This window comes from Trachurus trachurus (genome assembly GCF_905171665.1).
Source record: "Trachurus trachurus genome assembly, chromosome: 4".
Classification (NCBI taxonomy): domain Eukaryota; kingdom Metazoa; phylum Chordata; class Actinopteri; order Carangiformes; family Carangidae; genus Trachurus; species Trachurus trachurus.
Genome location: NC_139898.1, coordinates 18,729,686 through 18,746,202, shown reverse-complemented (window position 1 = coordinate 18,746,202; position 16,517 = coordinate 18,729,686). Strand labels below are relative to the sequence as shown.

General features: G+C 39.1%; 1 long non-coding RNA gene across 1 annotated transcript in view; it reads right to left on the bottom strand.

Annotated features, from left to right (window-relative positions):
* LOC310985226 overlaps positions 1-16,517 on the bottom strand; it is a 70,352-nt gene that overhangs the window by 43,310 nt on the left and 10,525 nt on the right. Inside the window, exon 3 of the long non-coding RNA XR_014595355.1 lies at positions 3,589-3,693. This is a non-coding gene — a long non-coding RNA (uncharacterized lncRNA). The remainder of the gene's footprint in view (positions 1-3,588; positions 3,694-16,517) is intronic.

Sequence of the window (16,517 nt, the reverse complement as noted above, 5' to 3'; positions counted from 1 at the left end):
GCAAGATAAGCAGCTCAAAAACTTAACAATTACCTACAGTGTTGTACAGCAAATCAGAAGGAAATATCCAAAGTTTTAAAATATACAGCGTTTCTTCAGTTTTTTTTCTTTTCTTTTGTGAGAAGTCATTTTGGCTCAGTGTGTTTCCTTAAATAACTCGGTTGAATTAAATTTCACCTAATACATCTGCCTGGCATACTCCTTCGGTATCTCTCAGAGTGATTGCACATGCTCCTAGAGAAAAAAGGGCTTTGAGTGTGTCCTTTTGCATGACAAAGAATTGGCCAAATCTTAAACATTAACATGGCTGAACAGTCAAAGTGAAAGGGACTCTTTTGTTTCTTGGCATTATTCGCCAACAAAAAGAGGATGAATTCATTTTCTTCATTGTGTGAACTTGAGTTAAGTCGGGTGAGCAATACCTTTTCTTTTTTTTGGGGGGGGGGACTGTAAAGCTCTAGCATTTGCTTTTTGCAGTGGTTTAGCCAAAGTGGCTTAACTATGACAATGAGGCAAGTATTGGATTGCTGTAATGATTTCAACAATCTTTACTCCACAATGATCCTCACCCTTGTTACACAGCCCAATCGCAACAAACATGTATCATATGAAAGTTGTATGCGTTGCCAGCCAGGACTGATAAATGTGTTGCAGACACATTGCACAAATTGCCTCATCCTCCTCTGAGCTTTTTCCTCCTATACTGTCCTCAACAGCAAAATATAGGGAAGCAAAAGGTTGTGGGGCGGGGAGTGGCATCTTGGGAACACACCGGCCCCAGCAGCATGTCTCCTTTCATGCCTCATTCATTCACTTTATCACCTCATTAGATGAATGTGAAGGTGTGGTGGAGAAGCCTTGTCACCCTGAGACAGAAAGGGAGGAGCCGTACTCCATCTTCTCCTCCCCTGGCCTGGCTCTCTCCTCTGCTTGCCGGCTGCATGCGTGGCTAACATTGCTCCAGGATGGAGGTGTACGAGGGGAGGGGGTGGGGTGGGGTGGGGTGGGGTTGGGGCGGTACGCGCTGCTATATGAGCACACTTCATCAGGTGACACACAGCACACACACTGTTTTACTACTCACATGGATATGGGGGAAAATGAGGAGGCAGTATGGAAATGCAGAATTCCTATTATTATTTTGATGTTTCTTCTTTATTACACGTGAAATAGTTGCCAGCAAATGTCATGCACATCTGATATGATGACCTATCAACTGAACAGTGCAGGAGTGTGGTATTATAATATATTATAATATGGATTCATCCCAGTCAAGGTGAGCTATGCTGTATGCTGCATTGTATAACCCTTAAAGGCAAAATTGTACTTCATAAATAAAACTGATACCACTGCCCACTAAAATAAGGTTTTATGTCCTCTGTATATATTTAATTTATTCACTACAGTTTGAGTTATTTGTTTAAAAAATTATATTTCCTTCATTTTATTTGCACATTATGTTTATTGATTTCATGAAACCAATTTACTAATTTAATTAAAAAGTATAATGTATCCCAGACATGAACTGTTTGAAATGCTTTTTCAGCATGTGGTATTTTTTTTATTGTAGTGGTCAAATTTAAAGAGCCTGGCTCCAAAAACACAAGCTGTAAGCTACTTCAGGCAAAAACATAAAGCTCAAATTACAGTAAGTGCCTATATATGAGTAGACGCACTCTTTATGTGTGTGTTCTGGTTCACATCTCTTTTACCAAGAGTTTTCCTGGCTGCCACATCACCTCCGAGCGAAAAAAAATGGCAATCGTCTGGATCATACAGAAGGGATAAATTACACCTACCCCCTGGTTTACAAGAGAACATCGGTCAGAGCTGCCCTGGATACATAACCCAGATGAAACCTTGCATACACACTCGCACACGCACAGACACAGGGGCACACAAACAGAAAAACCGGCAATTTGTCATTTGGGGGGAAGAACTAAAATAAGTATGTCCTGAGCCGATATGACATTAATCAGAAGTATAATCCACACTGATTTGGGGAGAGGTGAGAGGACAAACCATTGTCTTGGCTGTGTCACAGCATCACTGTGCAGAATACAAATGGTGCTTTTTATTCCATGTGTCAGGGTCTCACACAGTCAGGAGAGACAGCGGTGTAATGTAAGAGTTTTTAGGGGCTCTATCATTGTGCTCTGTCTTTTCATTGATTTCCTCTGGTCTTGAATCCCCCCACTACAAATTGCCTTCATATTATTGGGATATAGCCCCAGCACAGGCCACTCCATTTATTAGATGCGTACTTGGTTCAAATTGCTTTTTGCTGAGAATAAACAATAAGTAGCTCTGATGAGAAAAGATACCCCGTCATAGTCTTTATGTATGTTTGGAAAATAAATACTGTGAATGTCATATGCTCTGTGGTAAGCCATGCTGTTCAGGTTTATCACGTATAATTTCAGCTATCTACTCAACTCGAAGGAGAAATTAGGATTTTTAACTTCAGCAGCCAATATCTTCTTGAGGGCATCCTACACCTTTTCATTTGTAATAGCTTTACAAGTGATTTGAGCGCCATCAGGCCGCCGTATCGACAATTCCCTTTCTCCAAATACCTTAATGCAGACTTTATTAGGGTCTGAAATCTTTGAAATTTCCTCTGTCGCAGAAAAATAAGATGAAACTTCTACTCTGACAGTGTTTGCATCTGAATACATTTTAGGGTTCTGGAAAGTGTGTTGTCGATACTGTATGTAGGCTACCGTATAGAATTCTTAGGTCTTTATTGATGTGACAATCATAAAAAAATGTACCGTATAAACTGGCAAATAGCTTTAGAATTTTGAGACTGGAGGACAGGCTACTTTAAAATTATAAATTGTTAAGGTCCAAACATGGCTCAGTGAAAGCTTTTTCCTTTAAAAGCAAATACACTGAAAAATAAATTGATCTTGAAGATGAAATCTTTGAATAATTCATCATGTGCACTTATACTTGGCCTGTATAGTGAGGAGAAATATCATTTTTTTTACACAGTTTATAGATTTTCAGTTTGGAACATGAATGCAACACATACTAGTTTATCCCTTAGGAGAAATTGTCATATTATAAATGATTCTTGCTAGTGCAGTAGATAATCACTGGTGGGTTTGGGAGACTATTTTTCATTTATGTTCCTTTTTTTCTTTTTAACTCCATTTAATCTCTGTAATTTAATGTTGTTCGTTCATTGATTTTTACTCACAATCAAATTAAGTTTTTTCTCTTGCTTAAAACACTGCCACTCCTTTGTTTTGCTTTGATCATAAAAGTAAATTAACTAAACATTAATGAGGGTAACAACATCACTGTAGCTAATGAGAATAAAACGATTTATTTGTATGCTCACACATGGCCAGCTTGTTATTTGCACTCTCTTAGTTTTCACTTATTGCAGTAAAAGATAAAAGGCAGCACATGAATCCATCTGAAGTTCAATCGTCAAATAGGGGCCTTTTTTGTTTATGTCACGTTACAGGTGGATGCAGCAGAAAAAAGGGTAGGGGGGTAAGGGGGTAGGGTGGGGGACTTGTTAAAGGTCAAAGTGAGATTTAAACGTGTGACTTTCCTTAAATGAATGGCACTTACCCTGGGGCAGCAGCGTGTTGTAGCGTACGAGGCATCACAACAGCTTAAAAAGGGTCAATCTCCACCAGCTTCTGTAACTCAGCTGACCTCTGACCTCTCTGTGAACTGGAACAAGCAACAATCATGAACATTTTACTACAGACAATCAGTAAATACATACTGTATCCTTTTAATTATTTATTCTGGATGGAGCAGTCATTTGATGTGCAGACTAGATTTAGAAGAAAAACTTCCCTTTACCTTTAAAAGTTACGAAAGTTAAAGAGTGCTTTCCTGGCATTAAGTCCTGTTTCCAATTGATAGACATAAAATGTTGCAACCTTACAATTTGTCCTCATTAAAACCAGCAACAAAAATAATCTTTCTTATTATTTTAAACCCATCAGAACATTTTGATTATGCCCCTGCCACATTTAAGGCAGGTGGATGGGTAATTTTGATGGTGTATTTATGTGCCTGAAAGAGTTCAAAAATATCTATTAAATAGAGAATAATGTTATATGATGAGGAAAAGGTGTCCAATTAAACACTGAACAGGTTCAATTAAAGATATAATTGCCTTAGGCAACAAAAAAGGCTGACAGTTAAGAGAGAAAGACTTGAAATAATGGTATCAAGAAGCAGCATGCATTCAGATAAGGAGGCTCCTCATTTCAGCAGTAATGTGTGTGGTCAGACTGCGAAACTAACTTTCCAGTTGAGGGAGAAAATTGCAGCTCTAAACTGTTCTCAGAATACAGAGTAACTTCAATGTGAAACCTGTAACGCAATTGTAAATGACAAGTTAATGTGTGTTTTAAAGTGTTATATCAGGAGACGTTTGAAAAAAGACAAATTAAGAGAATCTTTACATAATTAAAAGTATGCACTTGAATTTATGTTCACATTTTTCTAAATTATTACCAAGAGAAGTAGTGTATTTCAAATTAACAAAAAGGTTAATTTCAAGTAATTATTAAAAAATGCACAGGCACAACCCTGGAAAGATTTGTGTGAAGTGGAAAATGTGTGCCTCTCCTGAAATTTGTGCATGCGTATAGTGATGGCCTGAATGCAGGGTGAGATTATGTAATGAGTAATCATACCCATCACCACTTGGTAGTACTTCATAATGAATACGGGAATGACTACTGTGGTCATTTGGTGGATGCTTTCATCCCAAACAAGAACAAGCACATTCAGTTTTAACTGAGTGGGCGTCCTTATTGTTCACTAAATCCCTTCCTCAGACAGCAATTATCCAATCACAGCTTAGCAACTGTAAGTAGGCTGCTTCAGATTCCTCCACATGCTGAAGTGTGCATGAGGGTTTAGTTAGAGAAATCCACAATTTTAAAGAGTCTGGAGTGTGTTGTCTTTTACCATCTGAAAACCAGCAATGCAAGATCAAAGGTTGAAGTGAGCAGTTCTTAATCATGCCTGGCTACAACCTCTGGTAGGGGTGGTGCTAATGTTGCCTCCATGGTCTGGGGACACATCATCATCACACATCAGTGGTAACCCCACAGTCACCGGCATGTGGGGTGACAGGTAATGTGGGCAAAATAATAGGACACAAGACCAATGTCAATGTCCACATTCACAGACTCAAAGACTTTGTGACGTGTTCTGAGGGCTCATGGCAGACATTTTTGAGCCTTTAATGAAGACGTTACGAAATTTCCACAGCTTTGCACACTTTGCCTGAGGGAATTTCCCACAGTTCAAAGGGTTGTGACACTACATACGGTTTATAACACGACAAGGATTCAAGATGGTGCATAAATACATGGCATCAGAGGAATGCAAGCATAGGTCACATTACACAACATTTTCTCACTGATGCAGTTGAGTAAAGTTACCTCTCAGCTCTCGGCATTCGTTTCCGGTTGAATGAATGCTGCTGCTGCTGCTCTCTGGTTCCTGTCACTGTTTTAACAGATTTTCTTACTACCTCTGCAATCTGATCTCTGCCTTTGTAGCCTATGTCTTTTTGTCATGTTGCAATCCGCCCTGGCTAGTGAGACTACCAAACAATCAGATTGTCCCTGTGCAAAGGGGGGTAGAGTATAGCCAAAGATTTTACTCAAGTAAGAGATATCTTTCAAACATTTACTTGAGTAAGAGTAAGAAAGTAGGCCTACTTGGTGAAAAATCTACTCAAGTAGTGAATAACTGCAGAGTAACCTCTGATTCACTCGTTTAATGATCAGGGCACAAATGGAGGCTTACACAAAAATATAAAATAGCAATGAAAAATTCCGATATTGCCAAAAGACATTTAAGACAATAAATTAAATTTTTACAAAGTAACATAAATTAAGACAAATTCAGCAACAATAACCTATAGGCCTATACTTGCAGCATACAGAGGTCAACTGTCCATGAACTCTTGTGCGAGCCTGTGTGTGTCTATCTAGCCAACTGTGACCCCGTGTGTGTGGGTGTGTTACGCTTTGCGTCTCCACGTCGCCCGTTAATTTGTTGCCCCTGATTGTCATTATCCTCCACATAACAGCATTTACATACTCTTATTCACAGTTTTTATAACGTCTATGATTCACAGCCAGAACACATTTACTGACCGCAGTGTGTTTCCTCTACTTTTTGAGGCGGAGTGGCCGCCCTGTTTACCGCGGAGATTTTGTGTGCGGTCATGTGACTGCCTGGCTCTGTCTGATTGGTTAAACGGAGTCAAACGACACTAGTGGCTACATTTGATTGGTGAAACGCAGTCATGTGACAGAACCTCTGTTTGAAGTATCTCCGCCAAAACAATAAACAAACAGATCGGGCATTGGATCGATAACAAGAAGGAATGTAGCTCAAAGTAACCAAGTAAAATGTATGCTGCGCTGAAACTACTCGTAGAAGTACAATTTATCCCAAAAGTTACTCAAGTAAATGCAACGGAGTAAATGTAACTTAGCATGCTATGCTACTACCCACCTGTGTGTTTGGACCAACTCCACCTGTTGCATGCTCGGCACTGCATAGCTCGGAGCCGAAATTGTCTTCCGTCTGCAACAATGTGGATTAATAAGATGTTTGTATACGGACTGTTTTCGCATTGGACTGCCCTGTCCTTCATTTTCAGTTTATCGACTGTGGAAAGCCAATGCACAGCTGCCTAATGTTGCAACTTAGCTTCCACTTGCTGCCGACCCAATGGCGCTGTGAAATTCCTCCACATCCCTCGTCATGCCAAATAAATCCACCGTGGATCCCGGTAACACCTTAACATCGATGACTCCCAACTAACCCACTCCATCTGGTTTTCAAGTCGTCATCCCTGCAATAACTCCAGAAGAAAAGCTGACCACAGTGTGTTAGCTAGCCTAGCCGCCAGCCAAGCCGCGGCCAACATCAGTCAAACACAACCACAACATCATCTTACAAGTTACACAACTTGTAAATCTTTCAATTGCTCAGGAAATTTTCCCAGATGTTTGGAAACTAGCTGCTGTCTCACCCATCTTTAAAGGTGGTGATCAACAATCTATCTGCAACTACAGACCAATTAGTGTTTTGCCGGTGGTTTCCAAAGTGGTTGAAAAACTTGTTGCCGAACAAATTATAAATCATTTAAATACCAGTTCCTATAGTTTGCATTCAAATCAGTTTGGCTTTCGCACCAACCACTCCACGGAGACAGCCAATTGCTACTTCATTGAAAAAATTAAGTCAATGTTAGATAAAGGTGGAGTGGTTGGTGCCGTCTTTCTAGATTTGAAGAAAGCCTTTGATACTATAAATCATGGCATACTTCTTGGTAAACTTTCCACATTTAATTTCTCATCAGACACTACCAACTGGATTCAATCATACTTAACAAATAGGTCTCAGTTTGTTCGAATAAAGACTCATCAGTCAGATGTTGTTTCCTTGGCTGCAGGTGTTCCCCAGGGATCTATTCTGGGTCCGCTTTTATTTTCAATGTACGTGAATGATTTGCCAACTGTGTGCCCTAATTCTAACACCATCATGTATGCTGATGACACTGTCATTTTTATGCATGGTAGCAGCACAGCCCGGGTCGCTGATCAGTTAACCGACTCAATGCAATACATAAAAAAATGGTTAAATCAAAATTGCCTTCAGTTGAATGTCTCTAAATCAGTCTGTATGTTTTTCAGTAAAACTAAAATTCACTGTCCAGAACCTGAGGTGGTTGTAGATGGGGAGAGATTACGTGTTGTCTCAGATTTTAAATATCTTGGTGTGCTCATTGATAATAATCTCACCTTTAAAGAGCATATTAAAAAGGTCTCCAAGTGCGTTAAATTTAATTTGTCTAACTTTAGACATATCCGCAGTTGCATGTCGACCAAGGCAGCATTAATGTACATGCACTCAATGATCTTGTCCCATATAACATATTGTTTGACTACTTGGTCTCAAGCAAGCAACACTGCTCTCAAACCATTACTTTCACTATACAAAAAAAACCTTAAAGTGCTGGACAGGAAATCCAATAACTATCATCATTGTCATATTTTACTGAAATACAAGCTGTTAAATTGGGAAAACCTGATTAAATATTCACACTCTTGTCTTATGTACAAAATCATACATGGACGTGCGCCTCCAGCATTGAATCAGTTTATAAAAATGGTATCAACATCTACTCGGAGTGCAACTAGAGGAGACTGTGTTATCGCATTTAGAAAAAGTTCTTTCAGCCAGTCTGCGTTTTCTATTAGAGCTGCTCGTGAATGGAATTCTATTCCAACTCATATTAGAAATATTTCAAATTACGCCTCCTTTAAACACTTTTTAAAAAAGTGGCTAATTAGTGGTCAAGGCTGTGAACATTAAATTTCTTGTCATGTTGTCTGTCAGTGTATTAATTGTCTAGTATTGTTGCTTTTTGTGCATGGCTTCTAATGTGTCCAATGTGTATAATGTGATTGTGTCTTGTGTACTTTTTCTTTTTTTCTGTTGGTGTTGCTGCTTAATGTTGCTTCTGTTTTGTCTGTAGCGGCTGCTGTTTGAGTTCAGTTTTATGTTAGTTTGTGTGTGCATGCATGGACCTCCACTGAGCTCTCTGTCTTTTGTCCACTATTCAGCTTTTTAATCATCGAATGTATTATTTGTATGTTGATAACCCAAAATGTTGTATTATTTTCTTTTAGGGTGACTTTCAACATCAGTCCAGGGACAACAGATGCAAAATAGCCTTCGGCTAATTCTGGCATGTTTACATTTGTTTAAATGTTTTTATTAATGTGCAATGTCCCTGATCCTTAAACCTTTAAATAAATAAATAAAAAATCTTCGGACAAATCAACATCCGCTCCCTGGCGGGCAGGGCTCCACCATCCTGGCTGCAGACTGTAAGTTGTGTTTTCTTTGTTTGAAAGTGGCAACAAACTAAATACTTTTTACAGGTTACATTAGATCATCAGACTTTAGATCTCTATTTATTTGGGGTTGAAGATGTTTCTGAAAATAGATGAAAGCCAAGCACACAAGCTAATGTAAAAATATTCATCATGATAACAGTAAAAATACAGCCTACCTCTTCAGGATGCCCGTTTTTACAACAGGTCAGCCAAAAACATTAAAAAGTCAGCCAGAGATAATGTTTTCAACCCACTCATGGACATGACATTCCTTTAAATGTAAACTAAGTAGCTACACACAGCTGATAAAACCTCCCAGCAATAGCCTATTAGCCAGCTAGGCTGACAAGACTATTGGTCAGAAATTAGATGACTGCTTTTATATGCCTTCCTCTGGAATCACATGTGACGAAAATTATGATTATGATGTGTTTTCATCATGAAGCCTGATTACATTTTCCGTGATTAGCTATGGTTGCCTAGTAGACTTTCATGGGAAAACGTCTGGAATGAATTTTTTTTACTGATATCTAAAAGCCAAATATGTTTTGGCAGGGACATTGCCTTTGATGAGATGTGCTGGCCTGAACACATTAAGAGTGTTTATGTCATAATGGTATTTATTTAGTGTTTATTGTTTCATTCTTGGCATCCACGAAAAAAGATTTCACATGCCTCAGTAAAACAGGACAGCGGTGGTTGCCGTCATAAAATAGCGTGGGATCATGGTTTGTCGTCACGTCAAGGTGTTGTCGTCACCACCATTACAGTAAGCATCTCCCAATTTGGGCTCCTTCGGTGCTATTATTAAAATCAAGAAGAACACTGAATAAAAGCAGGTTCACGTTTAAATTAAGTGTTTGCCTTTCCTGACAACAAACAAACAAAGAAAGACGACATGGAAAGGTTGGGAGCTGAGGCTTTGAATAACCTTTATCCTGTTTGTTTCTCTGATGTATTATGAACTTTTTTACTAACAGCCAAATTATCCTCTGATGTATCAACCTGTCCATATGGATGGCAATTAAACCAATAGAAACACAAACAAGCAGTTTGACTTCAAGAATCACTGATTCACCAACACTTTTCAGTGGGCAGGAAATAGCCACAAACTGACACTGCTTACTTTTATTTCTTTAATAACTCATGAACCAGATGTGCATCAGATTTACCAGCAGCCAAATTATCAGCAGAGGTGTTCTCATCTACATAATAAATGGAGCAGGGGATTAAAGTTGGCGGAGACACCCACAAAGCAGTACCATTTAAAAAAAATAAAAATAAAAAAAAATCAGTGATTTACCGACTGTCTTTGGACACAGGACAGGGCGTCTCCTGTGGTCCAACATTTTTCTGGCTTTGTTCTCTGATAACTTGGGGTAAAAAACGACCAATGACTAAAATTATACTTCAAAAAGACCAAATGTATTTAAAAAAAAAAAAAGCGTGTGGTTCAAAACTAGATAAAAGTCAATTTTGAGCTTCTGGCAGGTAACCACAACAAGGGATACTGTATGATGTCATACCACAACCATTTAAATCACATATTGCTGGAAAAATTTGGTGTAATATAAATACACAGCTCCAAAAAATATATAGCATGGCCCTAGTCATTTTAATGTGGAAAAGTTACAAGATGATAACTTTCAATGCTCCAAAACATCAATATTTTTTTTCTTAAGGGCTGTTCAAGGCCCCATGTTCCCTCTGAAGCACACACTGGGCTCTGCTTGGTCAGCTTCAGAGGGAAACTTGCCGCCAACTTCATGTTCTACCCCTTCCACCCATATCTGGCTTTGCTGTGCTAGTACTGTCCGTTTGGCAGTCTGCAGCCTTTTTTTTCCTTTTTTACTTATGAATATTCATAACTGAGTGAACTGACCCAGTATACCCAGACGTGGCAGCCATAAGAGCTGGTAAAATTGTCTAAACACATGTCCTTTAGTAAAGGAAAGTCCTAAGGAAACAAGATATGAAGCATTGCAGCCCTTTCCTTAATATTTAAAGAATTTGATTTGCTCTTCTTGTGCTGCTTTAATACTTTCAAGAGTTTGGAGCGAGCCTATAAGCAAAAAAAAAAAAAAAAGACTCTTTGCAGCCCTGGACCCCCAATAAGGAATTTCATGCAAAAGAGAAAAGTAGGTTTTCTCTCTGATCCCTCTGGCGTGTACTTGTCTACTATGTCGACTATATACATACACGGAAAGCTATAACATATTATAGAGAAGGGAAAACTCAGAAAGGCTAAAGAGGTTCTCCTTGATATAGTGTGACCATCATTTCCTATGAAACTCTGGGACGACTGTTCTGGGGAGCAGGGCTATATTCTGTGTTCTTTTGTCCCTGGATCTCCACCAAAACATTGGCATCGACTGTATAAAAGATTGTGATGACATTTGGGCAATCTACACAACCTTTTACATTATGCCTGTTGCATTACACTGTAATGCAGTAACAATATTGACGCTTTCCCTGACAGTGTTACACTGCATCTTGGACTCAGTGAACAAAACCTTGAAACTGTGAGCATCAGGTGGGGAAAACTGGTTTATCGAATTATTATAAGTTTATTTCTTCCAACAGCAGTGATTTTTGTAATTTTACAACCTCATAACATTTTGCTGTCCCCTATGATTGAGCTTGATAATATTTTTAGGGGCATGGTAGCTACCCAATATGTTCAGAGGATGCCTCAGTCACATTCCTCATGGATTAGGCCTCATCTATCAGCGATCAGGGATTAAGGTTTAAATCTGGTGTACAATCACACACAAAGGCAGATGGGATGATTAGCTAACACACTTGAACAGGTTTCTGCCAACATTTTTCCTGAGCGCGCTGACACAATTTTACTTCACAGTCAAATGTCCGTCTTTTCACACAAGTTGCCTCACAAATCCGTGAACACTGCAATGTTATTTCTCCTTGAGTGGCGGGCCACATAGAGCAGGGACCTCCCTCAGGAGATAGAGAGCATTTCATTTCACACTGACACGTTCACCTCTATCCTCCCCGTCCCGCTGAGGGTTGCTGGGGTTGTCAACCGTGGGGAAATGAAAGAGGAACTCAAGCTTTTTGCCAGAGTCAAAACAACGTGAAAACTACATTTGTGACCACTGAGCAAAGCTGGTAACAAAATCGCTTGGATCTCTCCAGTTTGGAAAGTTATTCATGTTGTTGTATTTCAGTGTCCCTCTTCTATATTTCACTGCGTTTCACTGCAAAATAGCCCGAGGAATTATATCACCCTCAAGTAAAGGGTAAACACAAGACAAGTTTTGCTGTATAGGAGGAATAAAACTGTAATGGCTTGTTTCATTCCCCTTCGTATTCAGATGCAACGGGTGAACAATATAATGCAGCTTTGTTTGTCTTTGGTCAAGTCAGGGTCAGCCTTCCAATAAAGCACACATGGGGGCTGGTGGCAGTCAAATAAATTGGATTTTATATGCTTGCCGTGAATATAAGGCTCATCCAATCTGGAGACTGCTCTGCACTTTTTTTAGAGCATTCATGATACCCTCAGGCTTTTCATCTCCGGCAAAGCTTTGGCATATCACTTCTCATTATTTCTTGCTGGATCTTCCAATATAGCCAATTCAAGGTAAAATATGACACATCCAGGTTTTCCTGATGTTGGATGTGTGAGGTAAAGTCAAAGAAGTGTTGTTTTCTGAGCTAGTTATTCACATAATTTGTTCTTTCCACATTTCCCTAAACATGCATTCTGTTAATGAGCAGGAAGCTGAGCTCTTTTGCCATTATGTAATAGCTTTTTCTTTAAAATTGAATTATAGACTTTTTAAAATCACATTAGACACCACATTTAATTGTTTATCCATATTTGTTTGCGAAAGCTGTTTTTAGTAATCCATGGAAGAAATTACTTTGTGTCTGTAATTTGATATTTCATTCATAATGTCCACTGGATTTTTTATGAGGAAAACTCTCTTATTCTGTTGATGAGATGTGTGAAAAAGCAGTACTAGTCATATCCCCTTTTCATTGGAAAACAGAGATGAGTTCTTCTGCTTAGTTTGATATGATTGGCAAATGTTAAGATGCACACAGAGTCATCCAATAATCAAATGGACTTGTTTTTAAAGAGCACAGATGGACCTCATTGTTTCTTGTATTGATAAATTACAAAAAAACCTCTAATGATGTACATAAAGCTACTAATGAGCAGCCAGTCAGATGTCCCTTTTTGGTATGCATAAAGCAATGCAGGTAGTTAGAGTGCAGGCTCTGGGGGTGTGGTAGGTAATCTATTTCTCTGTGCCAGAAGGTCAGACAGATTAAACCCTGCTATGAAGATCCCAGTTTTCCATGACAGCTGTCTGCAGGGGAGCCGCACAGCTCTAAAACTGAACTCTCAATGAGATGTAAAATTAACTTCCTGTCTTCTGGTGTGAAGGTCATGCTTTTGTACCCAAAAAGAACAGCCACTTGACGCTTTCTCACTATAACCAATGCATTTTTCCCTGGTCCACATTCAAAGGGGTGAGACTGCCAAAAGCCTGAGTGAATTGTGAAACCAGTCAAGGGGGCACTTCTTTTGATGAAGTGTGCATTTGCATGTCACAGGCATCAAGGATTAGATCTAGTTCAGGCAACTGCAAAATTTAGAGTTTTGATCATCATTTTATTCAAACATGAAATAACATAGACATTTAAAAAAAAAAAAAAAGAGAATTTCAGTACCATGTATGCGACATTACCAGATTCACCCTGAACTCTATTATGCAAGAGTTATCTCCTCCTGTCTGCACTGAATGAGAAAAATCACCTTTGGGTGAGGATATTTTCTCTCCCTCATTTCACTCACAGCTGTATTTAAACTTAGCTCCTCTTATCACTGTCATTTTTCATTAGAATAATCACAGATAAAAGAGACTTACATTGTCATTATTACAACTACCGATATTTACTTTATTCTACCAGCTTTTTAAAGTATATATTTGGCACTTTTCATTGTAATATTCTATGTAATTATGATATCCAAGAGCTCAAGACATAGCTGTTGGGTGAGTCCACCTTAAACCAGACGCCCCCTTAAAAAACGCTCAACATGAAGTGATTATCTTTAATGACCTAGTTGTTGTTTGGAATACCTTAAAAGGTCACATCTATCTAAGGTGCTAAGATTTATTTCCAACAAATTTAATTTGTTGGTGACATTTAAGATATTTTATTGCATAAGATGTCATTTAAAACACATAAACTGGAGACGTGTTTTTATAATATTTGAAGAGAACAAGATAAGGTTTTGTTTTTAATTTATGGATTTATGGCATTTTCACATCAGAGGTGTGTGGAAAATGGTTATAATCATTTACTCACATGCTGTGATTTGCACCTATGCCTCTTCTCAGTGAATTTCTATGGTACGGCATTTTAACACAATATTTTTTTAAGGACAGCAATCCGTTAAAATTAGTTTACTTTGACAGTCTGCCTTCTACTTGTAACAATGTGACAACAATTTCAGTCTCAGTGAAAGTATTGTGGCATATTCCACAGGTGATCCGACTTATGACTCATATTCTTCAACAAATACACTGAGCAGTTCGAGATAAGACAAAAAATTAAAGCAGAGCTTTACAGGTATAAATGAAGAGAGGCAAAGTGTTTTGATTCAGACTTTCTCCATAACAGAATCGCCTGCTGCTTGGGTTGCTATAGTGCAATATTAATACTGCCTTCAGGCTCAGCACACTCTGGTCAAAAGAAACCTCTACTGCAGATGACAGCAACAATGAAGATGATTGTGATGTTACGCTGCTGTTTTGGTCACAGACAAGGTCAGGAATGTGTTTGAAATAGAGGTGGTGATAGAAAATGAAGATTAAAACCTGGCGAGTGACAATCAAATCATCCTCAGTGAGTAGCCCATGCCACAAATCACCGTTATCCATATGCTGTACCTTCCTCAGATGCAACTTGAAGAAATAATGCACTTGAAATATACATTTCGGGGATATAGTTTTGAATTAAATGGAGTTTATGCTGACTTTGTCTGAAGTCCTTGCATATTTGTGGTCACATATGGAATCTGGATGAATATTTGTCGGTGGTGACACTCAAGAGCTGACTTAAGTGTCAGTTTTCCATGATTTATTTATGTGGATGTGTTGGTTGAATAAATAACACTCGACCAGACACTCTCTCTACAATGCTGTATTGTTAATCACACAACCTGTCATTTTGTGGCTTATTTTCATTTTAATTTGCCTTCAGCCTAAAACCAGTTAAATGAAATTATATTTGACAGCAGTTTGCTGAGGTTCGACTACTATGATGCTCTATAAAACACTGACATTTTTTGTCAACCTATATCTAATCACATAAACTACCGTAAAATGTTTATGGTCTTATGGTTGAAGTCAACACTAATGTGACAATTCTAACCCTAACCCTAAAATCACAATACATGCCCTAAAAAGGACTTCACCTAACATGGACTTTTGTTTGTAATAGCTTACGAAATTAACACTATTCATTTCATGCGGCTTGCTTCCAAATTAGATGCTTAATACAGTGATAGTACCTGAAAGGCCCTTCCTTCTTGTGATTATGATTTAAATAGTAACACAAAAGGCAGCGTACAAAAGGAGGTCTGAGTACTCTGGCAGCGCTGGCAGCATAATAACAGTAGATTATCCTCGAGGTTGTAATAGCTTTTATAAAACAATCACCAACACATTTCTTGTCTGAAAGTGCTCTCCAAAGTTCACCAGCATCCATTCAAATATTGTACTATATGGCAACTAACTGAGGAGTGTTGTCTAGGTGATAGCTCAGCTAAAACTCTCTCTGTAGAGTACCTTTTTCCATCCAGTCATTCTGCTCAAAGCAGTCTGATAGATGACTAAGAGATTTGGCTTTTTTCAAGGAAATGAATCAAACCAGCATAGCAGGTTCTCTACATTGCAGCCCCTTAAGAGTTGCTTGAAGTCATTTATGATTTTGAATCGACCTTGTATCAGCGACTGGAGATTTGTGACAACGCACACAGGTCTCTGGCAGAGCTTCCTGCTGCCTCAAAATGAAAGGCGCACAGTATCACATTTTCATGATAGAAGAAGAGAGTTAGATAACTGGTGGAAAACGAGAGAAGGGGCAAGTACAGAGGCATAGGGTCAAGGCATAAGCAGACTAAGCTCCTGCTTAGGGCCTTGTGACCACTAGGGGGCACAAGAGTGAGTAATGAATGCTGAACGTGGCTGCGGCTGAGGTCATGTAACGCAAATAAAATGGAATATTCCGCAAATCCACATCCTGGCTTAGTGTGGAGTGAACTGAAGGGTCGGCGCTTCACGGTCATTATCTCTGTGTGGTGAGCAGTGAGTTGAAACTACCGTGGTATCGCGGCACCATAATCCGTTATAGCTACACAGCCTGACCACCTCGCCTTAGCTTACTGGCTAACAAAATTACTCTGTCTCCTGGATGTAGCATTAGCTCCAGCTGGAGCTAGAGCATGGCTACCCGGCCCGAGCCCACGGGTAACCCGAGGCTCGACGGGTAACGGGCCGGGCCGGGCATGGTTTTTAATTAATTAATTCGGGCTCGGGTCGGGTCGGGCTGCACGCGGACAGCTGG